We start from the raw sequence: 17,449 nt of genomic DNA on the forward strand, positions 1-17,449 counted from the left end.
ATAAAATATTCCCCATATTCCATTACTAATACTGCCAAGAATTCCACAGGAACTCAATCTTATTTGCCTAAACATGGTGACAATCCTCTAGAGTGAACTTCCACATAAAACTGACTATGATGTTTAGATTGCCAGAGCACATACTTTCACAGCAAAAAGTGCAAATAGAAGGAGTCTCTCAGACACCACGATCCTACGCCCAGAGCTCATAAAGAATTCATGCTAAGAGTTTAGCGGATATTACAGCTCTTATTGGCTTTAATGACAGGGCTCCAGAGACACAATATGAGGCAGGGCAGCAGTGACTGGCTTTTTCTCTTTACTTAGTGTCTGTCAGAGCTCAGGCGTGCACAGAGCTTGCAATGAGATTAGACGTTACTGTAGGGGGAGTGTGTTAAATTGTGCTGGTGTGTATGTGACCGTCTGGTGTTAACCGTTAATGGGAGGCAGTCTTTGCTGCTGATTCAGAGTGCATGGGCAAATTGTCTGGACTGTACGACTTTAGACGGGAATGTGATGGGAAGGAGAAGTTTTGGCAAACTGACAAGTTTCATTATAATTATCTGATCCCATCTCCCCCCATACACAAGGTCAAATTATTAACAGAAACAATAATGCCAGTCTCTCTACAGACATGATATTTGTGCTGAGTGTGCCACACGGCTCTGACTAAGCAAGCCATGTGATGATCACAAAAGAATGCAGTGTGCCTCATGACACACTCCTTGATTTGCATGTTAACACACACAAACATCAGTCAGTAATAAGGCATGCTTACCTTTTGTTAGCTAAATCTCAGGCTCAAGTAGTAAAGTTTAAAAACCTTCTTAGGATATAATTATAAAATATAAAAAAATGACACTGAATGTCAATGGGATGCAATGTTGGTTCACTGTATGGAAAAAAGAGAAACCAATGACACATTTTTAAAAATGTCTTCGAGTTCCACAGAAATTAAGGTTCTTTATTGGAATCAATGTTTTTTCGAATAACCTCCATGGAGCCTTTCCATTGCACAAAAGGTTCTTTATAGTGGAAAAAGTGCACACACACAAAAAAAATTAAAAAATTTAAATGAAATGTTCTGTCTCATGTTTAGGAGTGAAGATCATACTGGTTTGGAATGATATGAATACATGATTACAGAAGGTGTATACATGGGTCAATTAGGCCTATCCCTTTAAGTTGAAACTTTTCTCTAAACACACTCACATTCTTCAGAAAATCTATTTTTATCTGGTTTTATCCAATCTGGTTTTATCCATCCTCACACACAGACAAGCACATATTTCCAAAACATCCTGCCTGCTTGTGGCTCCACTGAGACCTAGTCATGTGACCACCACTCACCCTTCAAAACACTGTCTCAACAAGAATGAGTAGGAAGTGTGTTTGTGACTGTGTGTGTCTGTACCACTGTGTTCCTCAGATTTGCAACTGAGGGCATGGCTCAGATGGCCATTCCTTTATTTCTTGATTCTGTTCTGATCATGAGCCAAACCAAACACATTTCCTCTAAATTAGGCATCTCAACCTGAGCTGACCGTAAATTACCTTGTAATGCAACAGAAGTATGAACAAGGGGGAAGGAGGCCTGCGTTTGATGCTCATGTTGTAAGGGGGAGTGTGTATTGCGGTTCGCATAAGCAGCACCAGTGTGTTAGTCCTCTCTGCGTTAAGAAACAACATGACGGGCAGCTCAGGACACTTGTGCTGAACCAGCACTACTCTTACCGCAGGGTAGTACTGTGAAATTTCTCAACCAAGTTAATAGTAAACCCCATATCTTTTCTAAAACTTCTTCACAGACTTCCCCTCTCGCATACAAATGTTATTTGACCCTTAATACCGTAGCACCTTGTTTCCTGACTCTCCAGTCAAGATCAGCTAACTCATGCATCATTTACAATATTCCCTCATTAAACTGTGTCTTAAAAGCGATGTGTTAAAATATTTTCTCCTATTCAAGCTTAATATGTAGAGACACCTATAAGTAACTCATTCATAGGCTAATTTCCCCAAAACGTGTAAACTCTGCTCGCTCTGGTTTTAGTCCTCCAACAAGCAATGTTTTGATAGTGCTGCAATCCAACAAAGCAACACCAGCCCAACAAATGGAGTTACTTAGACAACCAGCACTGCAACTAACCAATGGCAGGTCAGGGTTAGTTTGCGAAAGATTTCTGAAACAAAGGTCAAGGTTTGGTTGGTTAATACTGTTCAATTAGCCCCTACTGGTAGATGGATGATACTACATTGTTATGCTAGCAAAAAGCAAGCAAGTAAAAAATTACAATTTACTACAGTAGGCCTCGCCTGTACAATATATTGGAATAAAAAAACGATTTTGCAATATGGCTTAATGCGATAGTCAAAGATTGTGATTTAATTCAATAAATATATGCGCGGTCAGTTTCACTGACACTGTATCATGAGCTGCTCGCGTGTAAATTAACATAATTCCTCTGAAATATTTATTATATTGTATAGATTTTTAGTCAGAATACCACCAAATAAAAGCTTGATGGTTTAACATTTGACATTAAGACATAAATATCAGTACTGTTATTTTACAGTGTTCTATGAAATACAATTATTTTAATTATTTTTATGAAATACTCTATCGTGTAGCCCTATACTATACTCTAGTAGATGTTTTTTGGAGGGCTCTTAAAGGTGCACATACTATCCAATGCTAACGTATAGATTTCTGCAGGTGTTGTAGACCTACTTGGTTTGATTTTAGGGATTCCGTTTGCCGATGTTAGTGGCATATAAATCACACACTTCACCTTTAAAACTTACTGTTTATTAATGCAGAGTAGGATGCCAGGTTCTGCCCTCCTGTCATGGCCGCCTCTGCCTTTGCTTTTCAATGACTGTCTCCGCGGACGGCTCGGAATGATTGACAGGTGAGACCGGCAGACTAATTAAGGCTGGGATCAGAGGGAAAACGAGTGGCTGGACACACACAGGTAAAAGCGGGCCAATATTGAAAGGGCTCTTTGAATATGTAAAAGGGAGAGATTTAAACTATCCCAGTCTCCTGGAAGACCTGCCTCTCACTTTGGCTCTGTCCCAAACGGCACATTCAAAGCGGACTTACGTGGCCTTCATTGGCACGTGTCTGTGAAGTAAACGACTGAACGGTGCCACAATTAAAGTTCAAAAAAAGGGTCCAACATATCTTAGCCAAACATCAGATGACGGCGAAAAAATATATTCAAATGCGAGTTCAAAATACATTCCTTTATTTTGTCAATGACCTGAATTTTGCCAATGCATCAATTCAAATTAAACGCATAATTTGCATTTTGATTTATTCTTCACAGAAATCTATCATATAATTTTTTATAAAATTTAAAGATTGTGTTAATATAAATCACCAGTGATTAGACTAAATTAATAAATGATAACGTCTTTTAAAAACAAAATTTAAATATACAGAGCCATTTTATACTATTTATTCAATGATTAAGATATACAATGATGCCTTTAATATAGTTATAGAATAGTTTCTTCACTATTTTAAGGCTTTTTTGTGTCTGGAAATTCAAAGAATATGTTATTCTTCATATTTGAAGAACGACCCGACAAGTACATTCCGCAACATTTCTCCTATTTCGCTCTATGAAAGAAACCAAGCCATTCAATTATAACGACATGTCTTTATAAATATAAGAGTTTAAATATGCATCTCATTTCCCTTCAACATGCTAGGGTGTTTGACTGGAAAATGAAGGGACATAGATGCAGGACAGACAATTAAAGTGTTTACGATTGAGCAAATCTGTAGTGAGGCACTTACAGATTGAGGTTAATAGCAAGAATGCCCTTGTCTAACGTGTGTGTGTGTGTGTGTGTGTGTGTGTGTGTGTGTGTGTGTGTGTGTGTGTGTGTGTGTGTGTGTGTGTGTGTGTGTGTGTGTGTGTGTGTGTGTGTGTGTGTGTGTGTGTGTGTGTGTGTGTGTGTGTGAGAGAGAGTGAAGGAGAGTGTGTTCACCACCCAGCTGGTCCCAATCAAGTGAGAGACGAGTGCAAAGGTTAAGGTAATTACTCTGGCTGGAAATGAACTAGTTCAGGGCTGTGATGGTCGCCAGGAGGACGAAGGGGACAAACAAACAGAGAAAGAGCATCTCTCTGAAAACAGAACGTAGACAGACAGCGTGTATTTGCGCCTTTATGAAGCTTCCGAATTTACCCTCTTCCTCATTAGCGTTCCTGAAACATCTCTATCACAATCTCTGCCTCTTGCTGTCTTTCCCTCTCGCGCTCCTGCTTTTTTGCACTCAATCACTGGTGCTGCAGATAATCACTCCATTCTACAAGCTGTCAGCCACAGAGAGAGGGAGTGAATGGGAGATGAAAGTGAGTGAAACACGTAGCCCAGCCTTTCATAAGCCAGGTTCGAGCGCAGAATGCCCAAATGCAGTTTAGTTTCATAAATCTCTTCAAAAACAATTTTGATGCAATTTGTCAGCAACACATCAACTGCTGTTACACGGGCAGGGATCAAAGCGAGGCATGCGTATATTGCGCGAGCGTGACGTGCATGCTAGAAGATCGTAGGATCAATGGAGTCATGAGGATAGAGTCTGTTATGCTAATGTAATCTAAACGACTCTTGTTAAGGACAGAGTTCATTAATGCCCTGATATATCAGCCCATCCCTATTAATCTCCAAAAACGAGAGTGATATTTAGGCATTCATGCTGCACTCTAGACAATTTGGGAATCTCTTGCTACTTGAAATAACCACTGGAATGGCATTCGAGGTCACATATCTGACTTAAGATGCACCATTCCAAGACGGCAGCAACTTGGGCAACCAGGAACGGCAACGGTGCTACGGGTTATAGTTGTCAAAAACTCACACACATATCTGATGAGCGCTTGAGGACAATGGGCAAACAGAGGCGTTTACGATTCAGCTCAACAGCGCTCAAAGTGTCACATTTTTTTAATTTCAATACCGGCTTCGTACCGAAGTCGGTAATTTTTGACAAGTCTACCACGGGGTTCACAAAACATTTAAGTGGAAAACAATTTGCAAACACAAATAGAAAACAGAAGATTTATTTTTAGGGCTGTCAAAAATAATAGGCTAGCTTTATATGTTTATTAACTACTGTATGTTTAAAGCAATAATTTAACTTAATATTAATTGGGAGAAGCACATTACAAATACATGTGAATTAAACTGAACAGGTTCATCTTCGGATTTACACATTTAACTGTCTTTAGTAGATAAAGATTACTTAATACAAACTTTATTTGTTTTGCTTTTAGTACAGCAAAAATAATTATTATTTTTTGAATGATTTTAATTATAATTTCTCATTGAGGGAAAAAAAATCATTTAGCTAAGGGGAAATACAGGTTGATTGGGGATATTTTTCCAGTTATCTCAATGGCAAAAAGTGTCCCAATTAACCTGAATTCACCCTAATTTTTTACTAATGCGTTTTATGGCTCTTTATTTTATTATTTAAAGCACTTTATCAACAAGTTGTTTTTAAAGGTGCTATATAAACATATCACACTTCATATGTTTCTCACACAGTCTGGACGTGTATTGGTATGTGAAAATATAACCACCTTACTCTGCAATGTCGAAGCAAACCTCTTCCTGTAAATGTGCAAGACTTTAGATTAATTAACCGCCATAGGTAAATAACTTGAAAAATAAATTGAAGTAAACACTAAAGCAATTTGCACTACACAGCAGCAAGTTTATGATAATGTGATAACAAATACCAGTTTGCAATACCAAGCAGCATAATGTACAATTTTTGTACAGCTAAAATAAGTGGAAGCGGCTGACGCATGAAGCCTAGGTAAAAACAGCTGTGCCTGCTGTAATTGTTAAAAATAAGGTGGATTAGTTGCCATTATACTTAGGAAGGGGGTCCCTTGCAATAGGATTAATATTATTTGGGCGATCTTACATCCTTACAAAAGTGTGCCTAAACGGGTCAACATTAACTAACCGTCTATGCAGCAAAGAGTAAAGAGCGATAGCGGCGATCCGTCCTTTCATGGCAATTCCGATTCCACACGTGAATACCTAAAACACTAACAAATGTCGACAAGTTTGGCACCTTTGCATTCTGCTCCCCAGAAACAAACTTGTGGCACGCACGTATGCACACAGACACATGCAGGCAGTGGCGTGGAGCTGTGTCATCTCTCCCAGTGGCTCATAGAGAACAGCAGGCATGTTGATTAAATTTGACTGCTCATTGTGCCGAATCTATAATTCTCTCCACTTCAGTGCCTCCAACAAGCTAAGAATACAGAGAGGATCCCCCGAGCCATTACCTCAAACATGCACACTCACACACAAACTTAAGGGATTGTCTTCGCACCTCCGTGTGCCTTGAGTTTGCACAAACGAAACCTTGACGTGAATGCAAATAGTTTACAACGTACGCTGTTGTGTGTGTGCATTCTGAAGTATTTAAAGTATACTGTTATCTGGCAGATCTGTGATAATATAACAAGAATGAATACTAAAGAACCGCTCGCTTCAGAGTGCCCTTGAAGTGATGCTAGGGTATATGGTAACCACTTAATGCTCGCTGTGAGCGATAGTGCGCGTGTGCTAGCATGTTAACAAAAGACTGAGCGAGAGAGAGACCACTGGAAAGGAAGAGAGGGAGACAATTCGAGACAGAGGAAGCCAAGTACGACTCGGCACCACCGCAAACAAGGCCGTCTTTGTGTGTGTCCGCTGGTGGGATCGTGCCCCCGATGGGAGTGTAAAATAACACAGCGATCCACATTCCAGACTATCGGCCGGCAAACTTGGCTTCTCTTGCCAGGTAGAAGAGCAAAAACAAGCAAAATTAATGAATGGATGGATGAATAAACAAATGAATTACTACATAGCCAGAAGTATGTGGACGGACGCCCCTTTCTAATTAAAGGGCCAGAAATGATTTACTCAACCTCATGTCATTCCAAACCTGTATAACTGACTGGGGAACACAGAAAAAATATTTTGAAAAACGTTTAGTTGTTTTAAGTTTTTTGTCATCCATACAATGAATGTCAATAGGGTACAATGTTGTTTTGGTCCCCATAGACTTTCACTGGGCGAAAAAAAAATCAAGCATACAGCCATTTAATCTTTGTAAATCACAGTGTACGAAAAAAAAATCTGTAGAAAACCCCAATGCAATGCATAATTGAAAATACAGGTACAACACCTGTGAAAAATCAATACGGATAATTCCTTCATATTAACATATGGCCCTAATTTGTGGAGCTTTTCTTAGCGTGTAACATTAATAGAAGGATTCCAGGTGTAATTGAGTGTTATATAGTTTGTTGAATAGTTTTGTTGGCAAAAAGTTGCCGATGAAACAAGCAAAAGCTTCCTAAAGCATTATCTATCCCTCCTTCTCCATCCCTCTCTCTCTCTGTTTTCCCTGCAGCTATGGAGTTTACTGAAGAGATAACGTATCTTTTCCACTTGATAGGTTTCCTAATTGCACTCACTTAAACACACAACCGGCAGCTCCATCCAGAACACATTGTATTAATAAATTACACTGGGGTTTAATTAGCCAAGGCTCCAATGCCTCAGGCCAACACACACGCACACCTTATTAGGTGCGACTCCCAGAGTCTTTCAACAGAAAATCTCCCTATAGCACAGGATTGTGGGTAAAAGTCAATAACTTTACCAAGGCTGACAGATTCAGCAGTCTTCAGAGAGATGGGGATGGAGATGGAAAGAAAGAGAAAGTGATTATTACTGCTAAAGAGGGTTTTTGGGAGCAAAAAAAAAAATACAATAGCAATCTGTCAGAAAGATCACATAGGGGTCAATTCAATTTGCCCAGAACTGAATTTATTTATAAAACTGCTGAGTAGTGATAGACGGCATATCGGGCAGGTCAAATAACCAGTGGATATTTTGAAATTATCGACACTGGCTAATTGTCTCGATTAAAAAGAAATGTCAGTGTCAGTCGCAAAACTGCCTTATCGATGGATACTAAATTCAATTTGAAAGTATTTATTGCCAATTTGAAGTTAAAAGAAAAGTACGTTTTAATTCAGCAATTCTGAGTGCATTTTATTTGCTATCATTACATGCATTTATATCAGCATTAGAGGTTGACCGATGCAGGGTTTTTAATGGCCAATGCCAATATAGAGTAGGGTGGCCGATATATACAATAAAGGCAATATATATGATGTTGCATAATCGGGAAGTGAATACCTGTTTTTTTGTTTTTTTTTACGTTGCTGCAATAAAAGAACATTTATATTTGACATGTAGAATACATAATAATACATCATTTATTGAATACTGAAATATTAATATGTATATACTGCAAATAATAAAAATAAATAAATAAACATTGAAAAAAATATCATGCAAACCTTTGAGTTTCACTTGAGACATTATTTCGTATTTTTATTAAGACTACTTCCTCCTGGTGATCGTTGGCTGCTCCTCATAACGAAAGTGATTTCAGGTTTTAATATCCTTGTGGGGACACATTTGGAAATCTGACCCCCACTATATTGTGGCCTATTTTTCCCTGAACTGCACCTCTTCAGATGATTGGGTGGACTCTGTGGATTATACGGGATTAGATAACATTTTCAGGGGGCAAATTATTCAGCATAGCCCTCAGTAACGGACTTTAGCCATCATATTTGTAGTTCTTGTACTTGGACCGTTTAACATGCCGTCAAAACCCTCATGCCACTACACTCATTACAAAGGGTTTAAAAAGCCTGCGTAATTTCCATAATGAATAAATTGCAATAACCACAGCTGCAAGCATTAATACTTCACAAATCCTCTACGGCTAACCCACTGTATGACCCACTTAATGCCAAAGGGGCTTTATACAGGAAATCCTACTAATAAGAAGTATTGTGGTCAGTTCTCACTTTCTGGCACGCATCGCCATTCCCAACTAAACTTATTCCTACTTCGCTGATCTGGTCTGACTGCGCACACTGAACATTTTTATTTCAGGAAAATACATTTACTTTCTATTGACTGCAATACTATACGCAAGGCAAGCATTTGCTATTAAATGAGGAGTGGTCATTTATAAATCTATGGTGTCATGCAACAATAGAGAATCCATTGTAAATATTCCAAAACACACAAACTTCCTAAACAACAGGGCTCAATAATAAGGATGACCTGATGGCCTTGGGCAATTGTGAAAAGAGTTTGAGACAGGGGGATGGACATATTATGCACAATGATCATGTGCATGAGTTTTTATGACTCGAAAGCTTAAACATCTGGATTTCTATGATGTACTGAATGTGTCGTTGGGAATTATGCTGATTTAAAATGTCACCAAGTTAATGTATGTAGCTGGCTTTTATAAATGAGGAGTTGTTGAAATTGCAAGAATGAGTTGTGATAGTCTTGGGAGCATCAGTTAGAAAGGGTTGAAAAATTATAAACAAATCAGTAATTTTCTGCAGCATATGTTATCGTTGTATATATATATACACATATATATATATACACACACGCACACAAACATATATACACTGAAACCTTGTTGCATTTTACATTTTAATTAAAACATTTGCTATATTTATAAAGCCGCTTTCCTCGCGGGAACCACACAATGTAGGTGATTTTAGGTTTTACTATCCTTGTGGGGACATTTGTTCCCCTCAATGAAGGCAAAAGCTGACCCTCAAACACCTTAATCAGTCAGCTCTACATACTCAGAGCGCTGATTCTGATTTTGAAGTGGTTCATAATTGGACCAGCAAATACCACCCACGGGCACATCCACCAAGGCATTATGGAAGAGCCTTTCCAAAGCCTTTTAAAAACAAGCGATGAGCATTCACTGAGAGTGTGTTTGTGCCCATGTATAAAACAAACAGCGGATGATTGATGTTGAACTGTATTAGGAAGATGTTTGCTGATTTACGGTCCTCTAAAAGGTGAACGTGCTACATTATGAATGCAATGCCAATTACAGCATTTACATGTACATGCCGGCATCTGCGTTTTAAGAGATCGAATTTGTGTGTGCTGCAATGAAGGCAATATTTTATCTGGTAGACAGTGTGGTAACAGAAAAGTTCTGGTCTGTCTACTGTGTCTTATGCAATTCCCACATTACCTGCAGAAACACACACGTTTTTCCATCTGGGAACTTTCTATTGCTTTTATACGGACCTATTTTCTACACCCTAAACCCAAACTTCAAGCACCTTTCAGCTTTGTAACATTTTCATTAAGACTTTAAGGACATTTTTACACCTGTAGATCATTTGCTCTGTTCCGAAACAGGGATTAGAAAGGTTTCAATGTTGCAATTTCTTTTTGGATCGGTTCACTTTCACAAGGGCAACATTTCTAAATGGACCAAAATGTATTAATACAAGTCAAGTGCGAGTAACTGTTTATGTTACAGAATTCCGCTCATAGCGAAAGATAGACAACAGCTCTGCAGGCTTATTGTGGCTTTCTTTCTAGCTGTCATTTTATTACTTTATCATTTTGAGCAAGAATCAAGGATTCATTTGTATTTTTATGTGTTGTTGTTCTGAAATGTGTTAGCTTGACCAAATTTCAATTAGGCATTTCACTTCATCTCTGCTGCAGGTTAATCCACGATTCATTCTGAGAGGCATGAGCAAAACAAACACTGCGCCTTTTTATGCAATGTATGTAATTACCCATCATACACTGTGATACAGTCTGGTTCGTTGGTCTGTTGGTTCGGATAGCTTCCTCACCACAGCGCTGTGGGCCGAGACCTCCACGTTCAGGCGATCTTGGGACGATCCTAACATTCATTTAACACAAAAAATGTGTACAATTTTCAGGTCCTGGTGGGGACATTTGGTGCACACAAAACCAGACGCGGACACACAGGATTCATTCTCCTGACTCCCGAAGACACATGCCACTGTTTCACGACACATACATACTCTTTCAGGATGACACTCATGTTTCATCATCCAGAGAGCACATTGCTCTTTTCAATCTCCCAATGTGTCCTTGTTCACTGTCTATCTGTCCATCTTGCATTAACTCTTCCAGGCTATATGCCTGTATCGTTTCTGTTGTGTCTCGGTTTTATGCCCTCCAATGTGCCTCTGGACTGTAAGAGGAATAACAAAAACTGAAATTAAAACTACTGTATTAAAGGGCATTTCATTCAATCATACTCATATAATCACAAGCAGGAGATTGTTTTTGTGGTAGCAGGCAGCAGGGTCGATGCATGTGGCTTTTAAGGGCTTTTTTCAGATTACTCAAGAGAAAGTGATTTCTGGAAAAGCGGTTGTGTACACAGTGACTGTGATGTGGCTGTTTTTGTGTGTGTGAATGTTCGGAATAGCATGGCTGATTTAGATGGAGAGTTATTGAAGTTATCAGCTGGAAAAAAAAAATGATTGAGTGTTGCTTAGAAGTGGCAGAACTTTTTCTTTTTTTAATAACGTTGTGGGGTTCAGTGGCCAGGGAGTTTAGGAATTAAAAAATACGCTCCTAAAGCACTTTCATTTTATACTCGAGCAAGATAAGCAAGCGGTTGTATGAAATGCAATTTCTTAATTTATGGCTCACGAGCATGAATGGTTTGGTGAAGAACTGGTACAGCCAGCAGGATGGATTACACAATCAGAGAAACTGACATGTTTGGTAGGGATGCAGAGTTACAGTTTGTTTCATTTGTGTGTGTGTGTGTGTGTGTGTGTGTGTGTGTGTGTGTGTGTGTGTGTGTGTGTGTGTGTGTGTGTGTGTGTGTGTGTGTGTGTGTGCGTGTGTGCGTGCGTGTGTGTGTGCGTGTGTGTGTGCGTGTGTGTGTGCGTGTGTGTGTGCGTGTGTGTGTGCGTGTGTGTGTGTAGAGAGAGTAGTATGGTAGTCTTGCTTAGTTCATAAGGAAGCATTAAGGAAATAGTCATTAACTACCAGCTTATGGGCAATATTTGTCCTGATTAAGATGGTCAACGATGATGACAGTGGGTTAATTACGGAGTTGTTTTGTGTTTATTTACATTTATTGTGCATTTTTGATGAAATATGTATTGAAGATCCCAGCTGCTACATTATGTGTGATCATGTTTTCTGTGATCAAAACATGTTTGTTTTTTATGTATAGACTTTAATTATGATATGAAAAATCTAAATCACATATCTACTCTAAAAAGAAACCAAGGTTATGCCTGTAGTATAAAGGTTTCATGAAATGCAACCCAAATGTAATCATATTCCAAAACACAGCTTTCACTGTTTGACTAGCTTGACCACCTTAGGCTGGTATGACCTGGTTTTTCCAGCAATTCCCTTACACACACTTTTATATGCAGAAAGGAAGAAAATCAGCTTTGGCTTCCTCTGTTTATGAGTCAACGTGATTTAGACAGCAAAACCAAGTAAAATTCCCCATGCTACCCTTTCTCTTCAATAGCATAACCGCAGACTGTATATCTCCAAAGAACTGTCCAGAACCCACACGCCATATGAAATCAGGAATAATAACTGCTGTAACTGTAAATAGAAGAGGCAAGTGGTTATTTTAGTTTGCCATTGTGCTGCTTAAGCTGGTGTGAGTAGGCTAATCGCTAATGCTAGCTCATGTGATGAGGCAAGTGGAAAAATCTCTAATCTGTATTACAATACACATTCTATTGAAATTCCCCAAACGAATGGGAGGAATAATGCTGCATTCCATTCAAAGTCGGATATGCAATATTTCTATTTGATATCTCTGGCTTCCTATGACATTCTTTTGCAAGGCAAATGTGTAAAGACGTGTAAAGAAACAAAATGCTAGCACATGCTCTGCATGTGTACAATTATGAAAAAGAGAATATTCACTGTAAAGTCTTTTGACACATTGGTCTGGAAAACATTTGCTAAATAGGAAAAAAACGTCAAGTAAAAGTTAATACATTTACTGTATATTATTTCTTAATAGTAGCTCCCTGAGTGCTGCTACCTTTGCTTGATGGCATATACAGTATCCATATCTAAATAAAGTTTGAATATTCCAACCGAGTTTCCATAATGAAATTCTTAGTTTCATTCTATCACAGATTTTCAATCTGAAAATTGTGACTTCCTGATAGTGATATAAATAGAACCCAGTATGAACAACAACTGTGTTTTTAAAAAAAAAAGTAAAACTGAAGGTTAAAATTTCTAATATTTGAGCAATTTTGACCCAGATAAACTAGAGATAATGAGAAAGAGCTAGTTTGAGAGTCACAATTGCCTACTTTACATCTGATGCAGTCCCAAGCCCCTGCTGCTGATCCATTCAGCAGATATACAGTAAGAAAGCAGGGCATTTTCAAGCTGCCTGGAGCTCTGGAGCCGCTGCGTGGGATTCTGTTCTGGCTGCAATACTCTGATAATTTCTTAATAGGCTGTTGAGAAACCAATTCAGCTTATAGGAAATAATGCAGAAACAACATAGCAGAAATCGAGGGAAAAGCAAGAGAAAAATTTCAGAGACAGGTACGGAGACCCGTGACTCATTGCACCAGAGATTAAAGGGTGATGACTGCAGTCAAGTTCAGACTGGTGGTGGCAGCGATATCCATTAGCGCACAATTACTATAATCAGTATGTGTGCAGATTGGTCCGCCTCCAAACACGCACTCGCACACACACACACCGCCTAAGTCCACAGGTTTCGATTGTGGAGAAATCTGGCCTGTGATCTCATCAGCAATGAGAATATATGCATGCAATGAGTCTCCATCTGGCTTTGGCCTGTGGGCTAACGTTATGATCCATTCTCCATATATTGACCATTATAGAAATGAAAACTGAGTATGGATTCAATTTAATAAAAAGCATAGCACGAACACACTAGACCTTTTAAGTGAACCTCGGGAAGTAGGTGGACGGTTTAACACACGGAGGCTGCAGCACTCAGACAGCAGCATAATTTTTTAATAGGCAGTAAGAGGAAGTGAGAGAGGTTATATTGGCTTACTCTTTCTCTTCCTACTGCTATTTCGGAGAGAGATTTCACAATTTGGGATTTTTAAAAACTACTGTGCGTGTGTTAATGGAGATTTCAAAGTCTTAAAGGGCAAAAAAGAGAGGAAAGAATGAGTAATGCCTCACACAAAAAGGATATAACCACTTTGATGCACTGGTACTCAATATTTCTGTGCTGAGCAGAAACATTTATATTATATTATATTATATTATATTATATTAATTTGATATTATATTATATTATATTAGGGCTGCACAATTATGACAAAAATCATAATTGTCAATTATTCCCTTGAAATTGTAATTGTGATTATCCCAATTTACATTGAATGATGTTTTGAATAGCTTTATACAGTGGGTCTCAACTCGTTTGGCTATGGGACCCACATTTAGCAATTATATAGGCCTATTATTATACGTTTGTATCCACAAAAATTGTTGACACACACACTGTACTGTCCCCCTTTACTTAACATACACATACATTGTAAGAATATCACTAATACTGATAAATAAACCAGCTCGGTCTCACCCCAAAACGTCATATACTGACGGGTCTTGACCATACGTCAACATACGACGAAAAGGGTACCCCTATAACGTCAATATGAGACGCAGACATAAGCGCACCAGCAGCGCCTCCTAGCGGTACCCTAACGCATACCTAAACCCAACCATACCCGAATCGTCACACATGGACGTTAAAGGGTACCCTTTTCGTCGTATGTTGCCGTATAGTCAAGACCCGTCAGTATGTGACGTTTTGGGGTAAGACTGTTAAATAAACAGTAGGCAGAGGTTAAGCTATTTAATGGCAGTTCCAAACTAGTTTTTGTTAGTACAATGTTGGTATGAGCCACCAGTCTTAAAAACATACAAAATAACCCAAAGTGAAAATAAAGTGGCATTTTGGGGTTATGGAAACAACAGTTACCATGGTGAATACACAATACTAACAAGAACTGTAAATCAAATATGAAAACTGATCCTGATGAATAGAACGAGCATCATACTTTACCTTCATGCAAATCCTTCTCAGCTGAAACATTACGTACCAATGGCGTGATTTATAGATATTTTACTTTTATTTCGTGACTTACTAATTTACAACATGACGACGTTGCATGCTTGTAGTTTCTTTTGCGCTTTATATTATATTAAGTGAAAAGTTGAACTCAAAAATGTATATGAATTTCACATTTCCTTTGTACATTATTTGCCGTTTCCCCTTTTGCTTTAATGACAGCTTGGAGTCGAGCACTCAGACATCTGTCAAAGCCCCGGAAATGATGACTAGCGGAATAACTGTACTTCTGTCGAGTAAGCGAAAGGATCCGTCTTCCTCTGGTTCAGCTCTCATAACTTTTTCTTTTAATATATCTGACAAAGTGCCCGAATCGCACTCTCTTTCCCAGGCTAAGAAAATAGTTTCTAAAGAAACAATATATTACTTTAGAGAAAGTGAGACAGAATAAGAGAGTGTACCGGAGAGATTTGTCCTCCCTTCTGCAGTTTTAATTTCGCATCCAGTGCAAAGAACTGAAGAGGGAAGATGCACGTCTGAGATAGCAGGAGGAAGAGGATGGGAGAGGAAGGACAATCGATACTCTGTCAGAGCTGAAGCTCCTCAGCGGGCGGCTTGGGACACGGCCAGTCTCGTCGCATCTGACAGCTAATTGTTTCTCAGGAGCTTCCAGAAAGACATTGTCACAGTGAGAGAACACACAACACAATCAAAATACCAAGTGACACAGTGAAAGGTCAACAGAATCGTTTCGTGTCATACCTGTCTTTGTTTGCCAAAAGAAAAAAGAAGAGATGTGAAGAGGCTTGCAGAGAAGCGCTTGTCATAACCTCAAGTCAGAAGAAGAAGAAAAAAAAAGCCTCAACAAACATAGAAGAATTTTACAAGTCAATTAAAACCTCATTTGGAGACCAAAGTCTGTGTCAAGACAGCCAACGAGAGACTGCCGATTTCCTTTCAGAAGCTCGCTCTCACGACCTCTGACCTCAGTGCTCTCATTTATCGACCCAGTTGTGGACGGACATGAGACGGTTTACTTAAAACAGCAAAATAAGACATTTTTGGAGGAAAATAAATGGTGCTCGCTGGTGCAAAACTCACTATCACTATTCTAGGGTGTTCAGCCATACATTAAATGTATTTTTTGCACATTGATATGCAATTGCTTGGACATTCTGTGCGGTTCTCATCGGCCTAAAGGCTCACACTTTGTTCACACAAAGAACGATAACTATAAAGATACCTATGTATTAGCATTGACACAAACGCAATAACATTTTGTTTATTGGAAGTCCGCACTTCAGTTGTCATCTGCCGCTTTGAACGCATGAACTCTTTAAAGTCGAATGGATTCTGATTGGCTGTTATTCGTTCATCAGCTGGAAAAAAATTCTTCTGGAAGTGATTCAAACAATATAATTTATTTGTGTTGTCATTGTTATAGTTGTGGTGTGTAGGGTACTTCCCTATTCTCATAGAATTCGTTCTGATTTAAAACAGCTGATGGAAAACACAGGACATGATTGCTTAAATATTATCAGTATATGGTAATCTCCATTGATAGACAATGATTTATCACTAAGGTTTTACAGGGGCACAGCAGTATTTCACAAGGGCTATCGTCCTTGGTGTGAACGTGAAACTTCTTGTGGCCTCTGTTAAAAGTATTTTCGATGGTCATTTCCCTAAATAAACACCACACATTTTTGGAGTATAACTTATGTATGTAGCACAAAAAGTGCAGGATAAATTATGAAGTTTAATAATATAAAGGTTATGTGTTGAAGTCCATAACCCCAAGTTGTAACAATAAAAACGGAGATGCTTGCTAAATACAAGCCTATCTGTACAAATGAGTCAATTTTTAAATAAGAGGATACAAATGGTGGTAATATGGGTGTTGGTAAATTTACTAGGATTAAAATTGACTGAGGCAGATGGTCTGTCTTTGGTTAGCCACGGTGGATGTTTTACAGAGCAAATGCTCAGACAGAAACCAGCTCTAATTCATTTACCCATTCATCCCCCTTCACATATTCACCTCTCTCTCTCTCACTCGCTCTCCTTCCAATCTTTCTGTCAGCTCCTCTGGGTCAAATTACCCCTGCCAGGCATGACGAGATTTTGATGCTTTCCCTCTGTTTGGTGCCCTGAAAGCTTTAAATCGAACTATGATGCAGGATCAACTCGAGGGCCAAATACAAGTCTGAGAAACTTCATGGAGGCTGAACTCAGATCAAAAACTAAGGAGTATTACTGTCTGTCAGGATCTCAAGGAAAACAAGTTCCCCTCCCCCTCGCGCACCATCTAGCAGTCTCCGAACCGATAAAGCGCTCCATCTCCTCCGCTGGCATGCTGTGTCATGGCCTCTCTGCTAGATCATGGATCGTGGAATAGATTACAGCAGTGCAGACTTCTGGGATATATCACAACTATGCTGAGAGAGCATATAT

At 38.9% G+C, this 17,449-nt stretch overlaps 1 protein-coding gene across 2 annotated transcripts in view; it reads right to left on the reverse strand.

Annotated features, from left to right (window-relative positions):
• Window positions 1-17,449, reverse strand: part of plxnb2a.1 (plexin b2a, tandem duplicate 1) — a 98,833-nt gene that overhangs the window by 27,033 nt on the left and 54,351 nt on the right. The window lies entirely within an intron of this gene.

Source organism: Phoxinus phoxinus (genome assembly GCF_949152265.1).
Source record: "Phoxinus phoxinus genome assembly, chromosome: 9".
In the NCBI taxonomy this organism is placed as follows: domain Eukaryota; kingdom Metazoa; phylum Chordata; class Actinopteri; order Cypriniformes; family Leuciscidae; genus Phoxinus; species Phoxinus phoxinus.